The 18,158-nt window shown below is 40.8% G+C and overlaps 1 protein-coding gene and 1 non-coding gene across 2 annotated transcripts in view; both read right to left on the bottom strand.

The window, feature by feature from the left end:
- EPHX2 (epoxide hydrolase 2) overlaps positions 1-14,072 on the bottom strand; it is a 210,929-nt gene extending 196,857 nt beyond the window's left edge. Inside the window, exon 1 of the mRNA XM_063441977.1 lies at positions 14,069-14,072. The gene's annotated coding sequence lies outside the window, so the exon portion shown is untranslated. The remainder of the gene's footprint in view (positions 1-14,068) is intronic.
- A 2,788-nt stretch (positions 14,073-16,860) lies between these two features.
- On the bottom strand, positions 16,861-16,934 carry TRNAN-GUU (transfer RNA asparagine (anticodon GUU)). Its single transcript has one exon. It is a non-coding gene; the product is annotated as a tRNA-Asn (tRNA).
- Positions 16,935-18,158: the final 1,224 nt, after the last annotated feature.

Raw genomic sequence — 18,158 nt, forward strand, 5'->3', positions numbered from 1 at the left:
GCTGAACGTTCCCCATAGAGATACATTGATTCAATGCATCTCTATGAAGAGATGCTGATTGGTGTAGTGTTTTGCAGCCAATCCTATGGCAAAGCATTGGATTGGCTGAGATCATCAAGCTTGATGATCTTAGTCATAGAGGCAGGGCCAGTCGAGGGGAGACCCGCACGCTACGTGGGAGAAAAAAAGGTGAGCAAAAACACTATTTTTAAAACACACATATACCATGACACACACACCATGACACACACCCCATGACGGGAAGACACACACCCCATGACGGGCAGACACACATCCCATGACAGACAGACACACACACCATGACTCAGGCAGACACACACACACACCATGACACAGACAGACAGACAGACACACACACCATGACACAGACAGACAGACAGACACACACACCATGACACAGACAGACACACACACCATGACACAGACAGACACACACACCATGACACAGACAGACACACACACCATGACACAGACAGACACACACACCATGACACAGACAGACACACACACCATGACACAGACAGACATGCACACAACATACAGACAGACACACACACCATGACACACACATATACCATGACAGGCAGACACACATCCCATACAGGACAGACACACACACACACCATACAGACAGACAGACAGACAGACAGACAGACAGACCAGACAGACAGACCAGACAGACAGACCAGACAGACAGACCAGACAGACAGACCATACAGACAGACCATACAGACAGACCATACAGACAGACCATACAGACAGACCATACAGACAGACCATACAGACAGACCATACAGACAGACCATACAGACAGACCATACAGACAGACCATACAGACAGACCATACAGACAGACCATACAGACAGACCATACAGACAGACAGACACACAGACACAATAACACACATTACTTACATAACACACATTACTCCTACCTGGCTGCCAGGGGGGCGTGCAGTGCAGACTGCTGACTGTGCTGGCGGCCGCTGGGGGACTTGTGCTGGAGTCTGGCGGCCGCTGGGGGAGGTCTGCTGGCGGCCGCATGTGAAGTTGTGCTGTGCTGGCTCTGCTCTCCCGCCTTCGCGCGCTGCTGAATGAGACCGCGGCCGGAATATGACGTCATATTCCGGCCCCGGTCTCATTCAGCTGCACGCTGGGGAGCAGAGCCAGCACAGCACAGCTTCACATGCGGCTGCCAGCAGACATGTACAATCTGATCGTAACTGCCATGTAATAGAAGAAAGACCTGACTCGATTGAGGTACATTTTAGAAATAGTCAGTCACCTGACGTGACTATCCTGCAGGTGAAGGACGCAATTGCACCTGTAGGTGAGCATTCCGTAAGAATTGCTCCAGAGAGGATCCAGAATGTCTCTCTGGAAGGTCATGTTTTAACCATTTCTCTCCACAGGGACTATGTTGAATCTGTAGATCTGGCAGGTCATGCTCAATTCCTTGACAGAATTGAAAGGGTTAATAACAACTTATTCTTTCCTATTCAGATAAATGACTTAGGAAGAAATAGGAATACAAAGCTGGACTTAAAGAGTGAGAACAGCTATATTAGCAGAAGTCTGTTAAAGCAGATCGCTAATCCTAAAATGATCAGGTACGCTTCCCCACATGACAGGTGGATCCAGAACCTGGATGGCGAATCAGAGAGTCACAATGTGATAGCAAAATGTTTACTATCTATTTCCATCGGAAATAAGACAGTTAAACATTTATTCCGAGTGATAGATGAACCTCGCTATCAGGTTTACACCGGCAATGATGTCATACATCGCTTTGCCATACACCTTGACCTGATTAATTCCAACTTGTGGACAAGGTTAAAAGGTAATCCTTGTGGATACCTACACGAGGAAAACGCCCTGAAATCAGGACAAATACTACCATATGCGATAAGTATCCAAGTACCTGATGACACAACCATTCCACAAGGGACAAGTAACTTTCTCTTACCCCTACAGGTCAAGGAGAGTCAGAGATTAGACAACTCTGATGCCCTAATCTGTTTATCCAACAGGATACAAAAATTAGGGATGGTGGTAACACATACACCAATGGTAAGTATCCCAGCTACATAATGGTCAACAATGTTACACCCAATAGTGTTACTTTACCAAAAGGAACATTATTAGGTCTAGCATTGGATGCCGAGTACTATACATTTGGTTTCCAAAACCAAATTATAGGCCTCATCCCTGAAGAATACTTAACTGAGGACGAAATTGTCGATCAAATATTCCATTCCTCCCCAGAAGGATTATTCACTATCCTATCTGTGTATCCCTTCAACGTCGAAGAAGGCTCATGTAAAATCAAAGAAGCATCAATCACCTTCGATCATCCGCTCAATGAGCAGGAATCACAAGAGTATCTCGTCCAAAGAGAAAAAGTAAGTCAACATCGAACTGACCTAATTCTAGGCTTGAAGAAGCTTATGAGATAGGCCAGCCTGAAATCTTTCCAGGATTTCAGGAAAGGCTAGTAGAGCAAATATCTTTAGCTGACGGTTGCTCCAACGATGCTGAGCGACAGCAGCTAAAGGAAATCCTTTTGGAATTCCAAGATATTTTTGCCAAAGATTCCTACAACTGTGGGTTAACCAACCTCCACGCAGCCAGAATACAAACTGATCCAAATTTACCCCCTGTATTTATCAAACAATATAGACTCCCATTAGCATCATATGATGGTCTACAAGACATCATTCAGAATTTAAAGGAAAGGGGCATTATACGTCCAGTGCACAGTTCGTATAATAATCCGATCTTAGGGATTCTGAAACCTAATGGACAATGGCGTTTATGCGCTGACTTACGACAGCTAAATAAACGCGTCTATATGTCTGGTTGGCCAGTGCCATACATAGACCAATGTTTGGTACAAATGCAGGGATCCAAAATATTCACTGCCATTGACTGTGCGCACGGATATTGGACTGTACCAGTCCATGATGAAGACCAATACAAATTGACCTTCACATTTGGAAAGCAGCAGTATACCTGGACCCGTACGCCTTTCGGTATACTGTGTTCATGCATAAAGCTATGCCTGACGCACTCAAGAAAGGAACGTTATTATATGTCGACGATGTCTTGCTGAAAAACACTTCCTTTGAGAAGCATATCATAGAGATTAGACATGTTCTCACTCAGTTAAGAGAGGCAGGGATTAAACTGTCTTTACAAAAGGCACAGTGGTGTCGCACCCATGTCAATTTCCTCGGACATGAGGTAACCTCTGAAGGATTAAATTCCCAGAGGAAGAAAGTTGAAGCCGTACTAAAGGCTAAAACACCTTCAAACATCAGGGAATTAAGATCGTTCCTTGGTATGACTAACTACTCCCGTAAGTTTATAGATAACTATGCAGAAATAACAAAACCACTCTTACACCTGCTTAAAAAGGAAACTACCTGGAACTGGGGGGAGCCTCAGGACCTAGCGGTAAGTGAACTGAGGAGGAAGCTCACTCAGGCACCCTGTTTAGCATACCCAGAGGGGGGTAAACCCTTCTATCTGGAGACAGGTTATACCGAATTAAGCATCAGTGCTGTTCTGTATCAGAAGCAGGACAGTTTAAACAAAGTTATTGCATTTGCTAGCAAGACTGTCATCTGTTGAAGTTAAATTCAACACGTGTGAGAAGGCGTTATTGTCGATTGTCTGGGCACTACAAAATTTTCGTAGCTATATCGAAGGTGAGAAAATAATTGTAGAAACAGCTCACCAACCTCTACAGTATCTGCAGAGTGAAAGAATTAGAGATGGTAATCTCTCTAACAGTCGGATTACTGCATGGACTATCCTTACAGGGATGGCCGTTAGAAGTCCGTTATAAACATAATAAGAGAAGCCCAGTTGCCCAAGGTTTAGCAGAATTACATGACTGTACTGCTCCATCTCTGGATGATAATGACACTGGAGATGACTTCCTAGAAGAGCAATTGTTATCCCCTTATAAAGTTTATGACGAGGAATACTGTCGACCACTACCGTGGGTATACATTGATGGTTGTTCATATCACCACGTCGCTGGTGCTGAACGGAAGTTAGTTGCAGGTATCGGAATCGCCTGGATAGGTGATTATCCCAATGTATCTATAGGATACAGTATTGGTCCCAAAAGCAGTCAGATAGCCGAACTCCGTGCAGTATATAAGACCATTCAAATGGCAATAGAATATAGTATCACAGAATTTGTTATCATAACTGATTCCAACTATGTTCGTAACAGTTTTGTTGAATATCTGCCTAGCTGGAAACGTAACCAAATGCTGAAAAGCAATAACAAACCTGTTAAACATGGGAAATTGTTTTGTAAAATCGATGAACTGGTTAAGGAACATGGTTTAACCATATATTGGAAAACCAAAGGCCATTCTAAAATAGAAGGTATTGACAAGGATGGTAATGACTTAGCCGATTCACTGGCAAAACAAGCAGCCATCAATGGTGAAACCCTAAACATTGATGATATTATGGGTTCAATTCACGTTGAAGCCATAACTAGACGACAGGCTAGAGATAATGCCGACTTAAATGTCGTGCAATGGAGTCAAGAAGCTCCTAGTGAGGACCTGATTACCAGTTAGAAGTACGATACAGTCATAGGCATATTCTATAAACATATAGAATACCCTACTGCCAATGCCATCACAGATGAGGATTGCAAAGATAATGAAGATTTACGAATCTTGATGAGATATAAAGTTCAATCTGGTATCATGGATGGGTTGCTGGTCAGAACTTCTAAACATGGTATTCAACAATGGGTAGTCCCAACTGTATACCGAGGGTTAATGTTCCAACACGCACATGATGCACCTATATCTGGGCATCGTGGTGATAAGATCACATATGTGATATTGCGTAATTATGCATATTGGCCGCACATGTTAAGAGATGTTAAGACATACTGTCAGGGATGCTTGATTTGTCCGCAATATCAACCCCATGGTCCAACCCATCGTGCACCACTTCAGAAGAGGGGGGTGTCATTACCCTGGACTGATATTCAAATTGACTTTATAGGTCCTGTAACAAGATCTTCAAGAGGTAACAAATACATGTTGTTAACCGTTACATGTATGTACATAAAGTGGATAGAGTGTTTGCCTTGTAAAGAGAACACGAGTACCGTGTGCGCCACTTTGTTGATTAACCATGTCTTTTCCAGGTTCGGTCTGCCTCAAAGAATTGTGTCAGACAGAGGTAGTGACTTTACCAGTGAAGTAATGGCTAAGATGTGGAACATTCTAGGTGTTAAACGAAAGCTACATATTGCATACCGCGCTGCGTCTAGCGGGGGGGTAGAGCGATATAACCAGTCTATCGTTAATATTCTGAAGAAGTATGTTAAGGAGTCTGGTAAAGACTGGGACATTAAATTGCCCCTAGTTTTAATGGCGATTAGAGCTACACCTAGCACTGCTACCAAATTGTCACCTTTTGAATTGATGACAGGAAGAAAGATGGTTTTACCACAGCATTTACTATATCGTACTTTGGATCATAATTTGATCAATGCTGCCACTACGCATCAGTATATCGAAGATTTGCGCAAGCATTTAGAGCATGCGTTTGCTTTTGCCCAAAATAATCTAGAAAAAGCAGCGACAGGGGTTAAGACCTATTACGATTTAAAAACCACGAAAAAGGAATGAGATAACAGATCAAGTCGATCTGTATAACTTTGCACGAAATCAAGTCAAGGAAAATACATTACCTTCTTGGAAAGGGCCATATGTCATCATTGACAAAATGTCCCCAGTAGCGTACAAGATAAAAATTCCTAAGGATGGTGATTTTATTGAAAAATGGGTTCACATTAACCAGTTGCGTGCTGGTCATCCTAAATCTTAATTAAGGATTGTAGGTGTGGATTCGGATGCAGAAGGGTGAACGACTAACCTGGATGAATGCTTGATTCACGTGGTATCGTATGATGTGAAATGTTGTGATGTGCAATGATCTCATGTACGTTCATGTCATCAACCATTTCCTTGCCATCCAATAACTACATTTTCTAAGCAGGTTACTAGCTTATTTAACTGCTATAGGCATATTGCTGAGGAGTCAGTAATAAATGTAGTGAGGGATAACTACATCCCTCTATAAAATAGAATTAGAGAGAATACATATATTGATGAATCGTAATAATGTGTTGTCCTAGGCCAAGTGATGTCACACGGTTATAAGTTTGTATACTTAACAAATCTTGAATCATTAGTAGACAAGTCTGAAACGAGTTCCTGATCCGTGACTGTCGAAAGATGCCCAAGAAGGATGTGGCGTGTTTCTCGATCATACTGCTCCTGTGCCAAGAGCTACGGACCGACCAGATCGCAGAGATGGGACCATCCTCCAGGATCCTGATTCAAGAGACACCAGGGTTCATCTTGACAGAGAAGAGGATCCTTACCCGACGTGTGTTCGTCAGCTTGGACCCCAAGATTTCCATTGAGAAGGCATACAACATTTCATCGATGCAGCTTCCTGAGTTACAGACTTGGTACCAGATGCACCTCCAAAGAGCACAGGACCGTGTGCGAAACATCTTGGAGCAAGCCCGCAAACCATTTGTATCCAGTTCTATTTTGATGAGCAACCGACCCAAAAATTTCCTCACCGCTATAATTGTTGCATTAGTTTGTGCCACTTTTGGTGCAGTTGTCGCAACTGGAATGTCTGCAGCCAACTCTATTACTGTCCAAAAGCTGGATATGGAAATCTATGCGCCTAAGCAACACATTAACGATATTCATCAGGTGATAAAACAGCAAAGAACACTTCTCCAAGACGTGTTAACTATTGTGCAAGACGCAAGACACAGTTGTTACAACAAATTTGCATTCGGAGTCAATTGCCAAATCCACTGAGTTGCACCAAAGTCATGACTTATTTAAGCGTGAACTTTTATTTCTGCATGACCCAATATTATTCCACACACTTGCTTTTCTTGACGAAGTACAAACTGGAATGATCGAATTGGCAGGGGACGCATACCTCTGTATTTTGTATCCAAGGATATTGTTCATGCGATGCTTGCCATTGTGGATGGAGAAACAATTGAGCATATGCAATTAAATCTGGCCTTTGAGATGGGGAGCGCTATACCTCTCTTAACCCCTTAAGACCGCAGCCAAATGTACAAGTTGTGATCCAAAAAAAATGTAAACAAACCACAGAATTTTACTATATGTCTGTTCAACAATAATTTACCTCTTTCATACTAAGTGCACCCACACTTATTATATATCATTTTGTTCAGGGGAAACAGGGCTTTCATTTAATATCAAACATTCATGTATGGAACTCCATTTTATATGAATAAAATCTAAAAAACTTGAAAAAATTATAAAATCTTGTTATTTTTCAATTTCAGCATGGCAATTTAACTGTTAATGTCAGAATACTATTCGGTTTTCCTGCAATAAAACATACATATTTGTATTCAGAAATGTCTCACGAGTAAAACAGTACCCCCCATGTATAGGTTTTATGGGGTTTTGGAAAGTTACAGGGTCAAATATACGACTTGTCCATTATTTTATTTTCTGCATAGAAATTTGACAGATTGGTTTGAGTGACCTAGGTTGCCTTTTAGACCGTATGGCAGCCCAGAAATGAAAATTACCCCCATCATGGCATACCATTTGAAAAAGTAGACATCCCAGGGTATTCAAATGGGGTATGGCCAGTCTTTTGTAGTAGCCACTTGGGCACAAACCCTAGCCAAAGTTAGCGGTTTTTTTTTTTTTGCATTTTTCACATAAAATCTGTACTTTCACTGATAATATTATTGTTAGTATATAGTTTACTGCCCTGAAACACTCCTAGTTCTGCTCAGTGAGGTCTCACGAGCGCCATGGTACCCCCCATGTATAGGTTTTATGGGGTTTTGGAAAGTTTCAGGGTCATATATACGGCTTATCCATTTATGCTTTTTCACCTTGAAATTTGTCAGATTAGTTTGCAGTGTCCAGGCTGCCTTTGAGACCGTATGGCAGCCAAGAAATGAAAATTACCCCCATCATGGCATACCATTTGAAAAAGTAGACATCCCAGGGTATTCAAAATGGGGTATGCCCAGTCTTTTCTAGTAGCCACTTGGGCACAAACCCTAGCCAAATTTAGTGTTTGTTTTTTTTTTTTGCATTTTTCACATAAAATCTGTACTTTCACTGATAATATTATTGTTAGTATATAGTTTACTGCCCTGAAACACTCCTAGTTCTGCTCAGTGAGGTCTCACGAGCGCCATGGTACCCCCCATGTATAGGTTTTATGGTGTTTTGGAAAGTTACACGGTCATATATATGGCTTATCCATTTAGGCTTTATTACATTGAAATTTGGCAAAGTGATTTTCTGGGCCTATATCGCATTTGAGAGAGCATGGCAGCCTGGGTAATAACATTTCCACTATTATGGCATACCATTTTCAAAAGTAGGCAACCCAGAGTATAAGAAATGGTGTATTGCAAGATGTTTGGTCTAACCACTTTATCAGAAATGAAGGGCCCACATAGGGGTTATAGCTTTATTTGTGCTTTTTCACGCACATGAACTCCATTTTCACAGGACATTTCATATTCCTGATATGAGTTATTGCAACAAAGCCTCACTATTTGTATTTAACATTGTCTCCTGAATGTAACAGTACCCCCATGTACTAGATTCTCTGTTTTGGGGGGGAAGTCATGGGGACAAAAATATTAGATGTCCTTTTCAAAGTTGGCAATTTAACAAAGTGATTTTCTGGGTCTATCTCGCCTTTGAGAGAGCATGGCAGCCTGGGTAATAACATTCCCACCGTTATGGCAAACCATTTTCAAAAGTAGGCACCCCAGAGTATAACAAATGGCATAATTTGAGATGTTAGGTCTAGCCATTTTAACAGAAATGCTGGGCCCATGTAGTGATTTCTACTTTGATTTTTGTCTTTTTAATCAGATAAATAGCATTTTCACTGGAAATGTCATAATACAGATATTAGTTAGTGCACTAGAGACTTAGTATTTTGATTTAACACTGTCTTTTGAATATAACAGTACCTACATGTACCATGTTTCCAGGTTTTTATTATATCACATGAATAGAACAGTACCCCACATACACTTTGATCTGAAGGCAGAGAGAGGCAGATAGATCTTTGATATCACATAGAGAGTCACTGTGCGAAAAGTTTGAGAAGTAAAAAAAACGAAAAAAAACCTATTTTTTGTAACCCTTTCAGTGCTAATCACAGCATTAACCCTGTGATCAGTTTTTTATTGGGAAGTCACATTTCAAGTACTACAAATGTAGTATTTTGAGTTGTTTGGTGTAGCCACTTTAGAATGGCTAGCGTAAACAGGGACAGGCCAAGGTCAGGGGAATCCAGAATTCAGAGTAGTCGGTAAAACAAGCCAATGGGTCGGTACAGGCAGCTAACAAAGCGTAGTCAGGACAAGCCGAGGTCAGAAATCCAGGTAAATCAAGCAAACAAACTGCCAAAGTCCCATACAGAGTGATTCAGAAATTCAGCTCTGTATGGTAGACTTTGAAACAGTCTGTTATGCAGAGGGCGGGTAGAGATGGGCAGGTTGGACAATAAAAACTGGAGTCCTTTCGGACTCCTTTCTTGTAGCAAACACGGCACTTTTTTTGGGGAGCTTTTTTACTAGGGGTGGATGGGATTCGGGAAGGGAAGTGTTTGCCACAAAGTCTTTGGAGATCTCCTGATTCCAAAGTGGGATTGGGGGGCTGGGTAAATAACATACGGGACAAAATGCTTAATGTGAATTCGAGGAAAGGGCAGGGCCTACCTATGACCTCTTTTGTATAGAGGACATAGGCATTGAAAATTGCAATCTGGCTCACGTAGATTACAATTTTCTTGTACCAGGTCCTAGTTTTTCGGTTCACCAGATAGGGCTGTATGCATTGGTCAGCCAAGTCTACTCCCCCCATAAACTTGCTGTAGTCTACAATGCACTTCGGCTTTTCCAGATGCTCAGTGCTACCTCTCACAGACACTGGCACTGTACTTTCGTCATGCATCGTAGACAGCATGTATACATCTTTCCTATCTCTGAAGCGAAGAGCAAGCAACTCATCCTGGCGGAGAGCTGAAGAGGAACCTCTACTGCTTCTGCCACTTGCCAGGGCTTGGGGGAAACCCCTGCGATTCTTCCTCACTGTGCCACAGGCTAGGGTTTCAAAACAATATAAATTTTTAAATAATTCTATACTGGTATAATAATTGTCAACCCATAGCCTATATCCCTTATTCAACAAGGGAAGGATTAGATCCCAAACAATCTTGCCACTTGTACCCACAGAATCAGGGCATCCTGGTGGGTCAAGATGGCTATCCTTCCCCTGGTAAATGCGAAACGCCCATATGTAACCAGTACAGGATTCACATAATTTATAAAATTTAACGCCATATCGGGACCGCTTCGATGGAATATATTGCTTAAATAGCAGTCGACCTTTAAATTTCATAAGGGACTCGTCAATTGAAATATCTTTATCGGGGACATAATTTTCAGAAAATTTGTCTGACAGGAGTTGAATAAAGGGCCGAATTTTATATAGCCTGTCAAACAGTGGGTCGTTTCTAGGGGGACACAGCGAGTTATCATTAAAATGAAGGAATCGCAGCAGTTGCAGGTAGCGATCCCTCAACATAACCTCAGGGAAAAGAGGTGTAGCCAGGATACGTTGCTTGCTCCAGTAGGACCTGATACTGGGCTTTTTTACAATACCCATCATTAGGGTTAAAGCCCAAAACCGCTTCATCTCTGCGACATCCGTGGGTCTCCACATATTCCTGCGACCATGATGGGACCCCGGATGTGCAGAGAGATACTGCATAGCAAACAAATTCGTTTGCTGAGCCATGAGCTCAAATATATCGTCTGACATAAAGAGCTCAAAAAAACGAATTGGCTCGCAGTCGTCCACTGTTACAGTGATGCCAGGTGTAACAGTGAACGGCGGTATTTCTGGGGCCATCATATTTGGAGGCACCCAGTCTCCGCCTGGCATTGGGCTTGCTGAGCGTCCTCTTGTGAGTGGTGGTGGGGCACCATCACTTGAGGTCTCACTCAGAGGCTCAATGTCAGAGGCAGTGATAGTGTCACTGTCTTGCAGAGTGTCACTATCACTGCCTGCCAGAATGGCATACGCCTCCTCGGCTGAGTAGCGACGTGCCATTCTAGGGGGACAAATTAATTAATTTATATACTAAAGTGGGTAATTAATTATCTACCTGCCTAACACCTACTACCCGCCCTCAAAAAATAATATAAATGTACTGATCACAGTATAGGCAGCTGCAATCAGTACACTGAAAGGGTTATTTTCAGATCTATAAAAATAACCCTAAAAAAAAGTCAGTCTGATCAGAGAGCCCTCTGATCACAGTGATCACTGATACAGTACTGTACAGCAGATAAACTGTACAGTTTAGTGATCACGGCAGCGGGGAAAGGGTTAAGGGAGATTTGGGTTGCTGCGACTGACACAAAGGGTCAAAAAAAATTAGAAATAATTTTTTTGACCCAAAAAAGTTTTTAAAACTGAAAGGGTTATTTTTTGATATGTAAAAATAACCCTAAAAAAGGTCAGTCTGATCAGAGAGCCCTCTGATCACAGTGATCACTGATACAGTACTGTACAGCAGATATACTGTACAGTATAGTGATCACGGCAGCGGGGAAAGGGTAATGGAGATTTGGGTTGCTGCGACTGACACAAAGGATCAAAAAAATATATATATTTTTTTTTGATCCAAAAAAATAATAATAAATAAATACCCTAATCAGGTTGATCACAGTAATATGCTGTGATCAGCACTGAAAGGGTTAAATAAAATATAAATTTTAAAACTTTGAAAAAAAATGTAAACTTTCTTTTTCCACAGGAGCTGCAAAAACCACCATCTCTCTGCCTCTCTCTCTCAGATCGAAGTGAGGTGAGGAGAGGGGCAGAGACAATGTGTCAGCCAGTGATCTGAGATCATTGGCTGACACATACTAACAGTGATCACAGTGACTGGCTGTCACTGTGATCACCTCCTACAGATCGCGGTAATTGGCCACAGGGGGATGCCTGGGAGGTACAGGCATGCCCCCACCGCGATCTGTAGGGGGCTAATGGCTGCAGTTACATGTGTCAGCCAATGGGCTGACACATACTAACACTGATCGCACTGACAGGCTATGGCAGCCTGTCAGTGTGATCAGACTGCAGCCTGACAGTTCAGATCGCGGTCACTGACCCCAGGGGGGCTGCCTGGGGGGCCAGGCATGTCCCCCGACCGCGATCTGCTGCAGAAGAATGCGGCCGGCTCCATGTGTCAGCCGATTTCAAATCGGCTGACACATGGTAAATACCGATCGCAGTGACAGCCTGTCACTGCGATCGGAAGCTGCAGACCGCAGTCCCCAGGCACAGGGTGGCTGCCTGGGGGGCCAGGCATGCCCCCCGACCGCGATCTGCAGCGGCCATGTTCCGCCGACCACGTGGGGCTGAAGACCGCCCAGGACGTACTATGCCGTCCTGCGGCGTTTAGAGCCACCAAAATAAGGACGGCATAGTACGTCCTGCGGTCTTAAGGGGTTAATTGATCCGGAACGTATGGATATTTGCTTTTTATTGGCCATACCATATGTAACTCCCAAAAACATTTTTCAAATGAAAACAATTTACAACGTTGGTACATGGAAGGAAAATATCCATGTATTGGCTTTTCAACCATGGATACCAGATTGATATTCAATACCCATTTTGAATGACTGAAAAATTCAAAGACAATAATTTCCAATGTGATGGAAAACCTTTTGTGTACGATTCTACCAATGCTTTGTGTGGGATCGAGTACCTTAAACATGGCTCTGAAACATGTCAAGTAACTATGTCAAAAACCGACAGTAATGCGTTAGTACATGCTATCTTAGTAAAAGATAAATGGTTGGTAAGCACGTGTCTTAAAAACATTGTTTTTCACAGGGACCAGGTGACTAATAAAGTAATTGCCTTACCAGCACCTGTATCACTGATCAAGGTACCCCACAACTCTGGTATCACCATCGGTGACGTTACGCTATACCCAGTGTACACGGACGTCATCGAAAGTGCTATTGAGATGGTGGATCCCTTCCAGAATCTAGATATCCCTCTAGATCCTAATCTTAAGTTCTTGCTGGACCATAAGCCCAACCACACTATCCAAATGTCAATCAAGAAAGATAACATTTCTGTGGACACATTTAAATACTCTGAGTTAGACACTGACCTTATTGCTCGTGTTGACTGGTTCATCCATGTTAAGATTGTTATTGGGTGTTATGATAATAATGATATTATGGTTGATTGTACTAAGAGTAAAGTTCAAAACTCTTACAGGTACAAAAACATGTTCATTCCACGCACGGGCCTATGTCAGAAATGATGTGATTGCACAATATGTCTGGTAACTTCCATAGTGCTTATTCATAAGCTAAATTAATTTGGCTATGAAATACACTAAAGGGGGGTTGTGTCAGGGTATTAATATCGGCAGACATTTTGTGCTATGATAGAAATTAAAAAAAAAGTGTATATTCTGAAGTCACTCTGAACAGACCAGAATCCATTTTGTTATTTTCAAGTTAACAAAGAGACACAACATTTCTATCCTTTCTCTAAAACTTTGCCAGAGCTAAAAGGAATGTATAGTATAAACAAACCAAGTGATAAGAGGCTGTCTAAAATGCTAATGGAATATAATAAATTCTAAACCCAGACATTTGTGACGGAGAAGATTAAATAATTTAATTTTACTTTCTATATGTACAAGATTCCCATTGTATTGAAGGGGTCATATTTAGAATTACTACAGAAAATGCCGACACAATGTCTGGAAAAGGCCCAAATAAATTGTTTGATCTGACAGAAAACTTAAATTATGAATAACCATAAAGATAACGTAAATGACGTCAAAATAGCCACCAGGAAAAGTTAACTCTTTCCTGCATAGGTATGTTTAGTGGGACAAGACTGCCATCTATAGACCAAATATTAAGTTGCTATCTAAAAGATAATCACACCTCTAGTGTTTCTATTGGGCTACGAACAGAGAATATTTCCCTTTAAAAAGTTAAGACAAAGTGACACGGCAAACCTGAGGATAGTAGAAGCCAATATGACAGATTTGTCCCTGTGTACCTGGAGAGCACAGGGAATAAATAAAGTGTCACAGATACTATCTTCAGGTAAAATAATGTCTTTTGACATTGCGCAAAAGTATCAACTCTCCCAACGAGAGAGGTTTAACTACTTGAGGCTTAAACACTTCCTGCAGAAACATCTTATCAGAGTGTCTGGAAAAGCTCCCACTCTGATAAAATGTATATTCTCAAACCAGATTATCCCTAAAGTTCTAGCTAAAGCTATAGATGTAATTAGAAACATCAAGGAGATATCCAGCTTCCCCCAGAAAAATAGGGAATGGGAAAAAGATCTAAATTGTTCTCTGGATTACCAAGATTGGTGTAAAGCTATAAACAATACCCGTAGTCAGGTCCAATGTCTAAATCTATTAGAGACCTATTATAAGGTCATCTACAGATGGTATTTAGTTCCTAGCAAGCTATCTCAGATGTTTCCAGGAGTTACTTCCATATGTTGGAGATGCGATAAAGAGAAACATAGAAACATAGAAACATAGAATGTGACGGCAGATAAGAACCATTCGGCCCATCTAGTCTGCCCAGTTTTCTAAATACTTTCATTAGTCCCTGGCCTTATCTTATAGTTAGGATAGCCTTATGCCTATCCCACGCATGCTTAAACTCCTTTACTGTGTTAACCTCTACCACTTCAGCTGGAAGGCTATTCCATGCATCCACTACCCTCTCAGTAAAGTAATACTTCCTGATATTATTTTTAAACCTTTGTCCCTCTAATTTAAGACTATGTCCTCTTGTTGTGGTAGTTTTTCTTCTTTTAAATATAGTCTCCTCCTTTACTGTGTTGATTCCCTTTATGTATTTAAATGTTTCTATCATATCCCCCCTGTCTCGTCTTTCCTCCAAGCTATACATGTTAAGATCCTTTAACCTTTCCTGGTAAGTTTTATCCTGCAATCCATGAACCAGTTTAGTAGCCCTTCTTTGAACTCTCTCTAAGGTATCAATATCCTTCTGAAGATAGGGTCTCCAGTACTGTGTACAGTACTCCAAGTGAGGTCTCACCAGTGTTCTGTACAATGGCATGAGCACTTCCCTCTTTCTACTGCTAATACCTCTCCCTATACAACCAAGCATTCTGCTAGCATTTCCTGCTGCTCTATTACATTGTCTGCCTACCTTTAAGTCATCAGAAATAATCACCCCTAAATCCCTTTCCTCAGATGTTGAGGTTAGGACTCTATCAAATATTTTGTACTCTACCCTTGGGTTTTTACGTCCAAGATGCATTATCTTGCACTTATCCACATTAAATATCAGTTGCCACAACTCTGACCATTTTTCTAGTTTACCTAAATCATTTTCCATTTGGCTTATCCCTCCTGGAACATCAACCCTGTTACATATCTTAGTATCATCCGCAAAAAGACACACCTTACCATCAAGACCTTCTGCAATATCACTAATAAAAATATTAAAGAGAATGGGTCCAAGTACAGATCCCTGAGGTACCCCACTGGTGACAAGCCCAAGCTTTGAATATACTCCATTGACTACAACCCTCTGTTGCCTGTCACTCAGCCACTGCCTTACCCATTCAACAATATTGGAATCCAAACTCAAAGATTGTAGTTTATTGATAAGCCTTCTATGTGCAACAGTGTCAAAAGCCTTACTGAAATCTAGGTAAGCAATGTCTACTGCACCACCCTGATCTATAGTTTTAGTTACCCAATCAAAAAAATCAATAAGATTAGTTTGGCATGATCTCCCTGAAGTAAACCCATGTTGTCTCTGGTCTTGAAATCCAGGTGTTTTTAGATGTTCAACAATCCTATCCTTTAACATGGTTTCCATCACTTTCCCCACTACTGAAGTAAGGCTTACTGGCCTATAGTTGCCCGACTCCTCCCTATTACCTTTCTTGTGAATGGGCACAACATTTGCTAACTTCCAATCTTCTGGGACTACTCCTGTTATCAATGATTGGTTAAATAAATCTGTTAATGGTTTTGCTAGTACACCACTAAGCTCTTTTAATAGCTTTGGGTGTATTCCATCAGGTCACATTGACTTATTTGTCTTTACTTTTGACAGTTGAAATAGAACCTCTTCCTCTGTAAACTCACGTGTAATAAATGACTCATTTATCCTTTTTCTTAACTGAGGTCCCTTTCCTTCATTTTCATCTGTAAATACCGAACAAAAATATTCATTGAGGCAGTCAGCTAGACCTTTATCCTCATCTACATACCTTCCTTCTTTTGTTTTTACTCTAACTAATCCTTGTTTTACTTTTCTTTTCTCATTTATGTATCTAAAAAAAGTTTTGTCCCCCTTTTTTACTGACTGTGCTATTTTCTCTTCTGTGTGGGATTTGGAAGCTCTTATAACTTGCTTAGCCTCTTTCTGCCTAATCTTATAGGTCATTCTGTCTTCCTCACTCTGGTTTTTTTTTATAATTACTAAATGCTAACTTTTTGTTTTTTACTATTTTGGCCACAAAAGTGTTTGCCTCACCCTTTAGACATGGTTTTTGAGAAGCATCTCTACTTGGGTTAATCAGCATAGAGCCACTGTTTTTTCAGTTTAATTAGTACAGGCTTATTTTCAACTTCTTAGAGAAAAAGCTACTGCAACCGTGCCATCTTGTACACAGTGAACTCACGTCCCTGGGTGGGCTTGAACCACCAACCTTTCGGTTAACAGCCGAACGCGCTAACCGATTGCGCCACAGAGACAGCTCTGGTGGAGTTGCTCAAATATTCAGATCTAAATTGAGAGATTGATAAGTTTTAATAAGGATTTAACAGGAATAGCTCTTGACAAGAAACCGGAGGTAGTCCTGCTGCATATGCATTGGCCGAGTATGCCATACACAGTCAGATGTTTTATAATTCACTGCTTTATTGCATTTAAAATTGTTCTGGCACGAAATTGGAAATCTAATCAAGTATTATTTTGGGAAGATATTAAAATTCAAATCAATCTTCAGGTGGAGATGGAAAGAGATTTAAGTATACCATACCTGAACTCCCCAAAAAGATTGGTCTTATGGCAAAGTTGGGTTAATAAATTGGAAAGTATTCTTTAAATTAAACTAGAATATATTGACTGGTATTTATTAGATTAGATAGAGGCCTGAGCATAGACAGTTCTCTCTCCTGGCATATCCCCCGCAGAAAAGGGTGTAATAAGTTATATGTGTGTCTATTGAGGCTTTCGAATGTGTTAACTATGTAATGGTATAAAGTGATTTGTGTTGTGTTGTTGGTCTTTGTATTTTTGTCAAAAAAAAGTAATAAAAGAATTTATATTTAAAAAAAAAAAAAAAAGTTAAGACAAAGTGAAGAGAGGTAATCAAGAGAGGCAGATGCGTATGCAGATAAAAGCAAGGTATGCAGAGAGGAGGCAGAGAAGGCAGTCGGAAGCAGGCTAAGAAGCAAGCAGAGTCAGAGCGAGAAACAAACATTCCTTGACACTTAGCTACCCGAGAACATCTGGTGAGAATATCTATTTAACTGGTAAATATACTGGCTTCATTTAATTTAAATTAATTAAAATTTTCTAATAGCATGATATATGACTGGATAAATCACGATCAGATTTCGATATTTAGAAATCTTAGAAATAAGAAGTACATTATTAAACTTTCTATTCTGCAGATAGAATGAATAATGAGGTATTTATGTGACATATCACATGTCGTGATATTTATCCAAGTTTATTGATTTGCTATAAAATAAGATTAAATATCTGTTTAGGCAAAGTAAAAAAATTCTGTGTATAAAACATAGATTTCTCTCATTGGATGGTTCCAGGAAGTGACTAATGACTGGTTTAAATGTTATTTTATTTAAAATTACATAAGAATAGATCTTAAATACTTAGGTCTAGCCAGCATTGAAAGGGTTATTCTAAATGTCAGCTAAAGTTTTTACGACTTTACGCTGCACTCTGAGGAA

The sequence above is a fragment of the Pelobates fuscus genome, chromosome 2 (assembly GCF_036172605.1).
Source record: "Pelobates fuscus isolate aPelFus1 chromosome 2, aPelFus1.pri, whole genome shotgun sequence".
Classification (NCBI taxonomy): domain Eukaryota; kingdom Metazoa; phylum Chordata; class Amphibia; order Anura; family Pelobatidae; genus Pelobates; species Pelobates fuscus.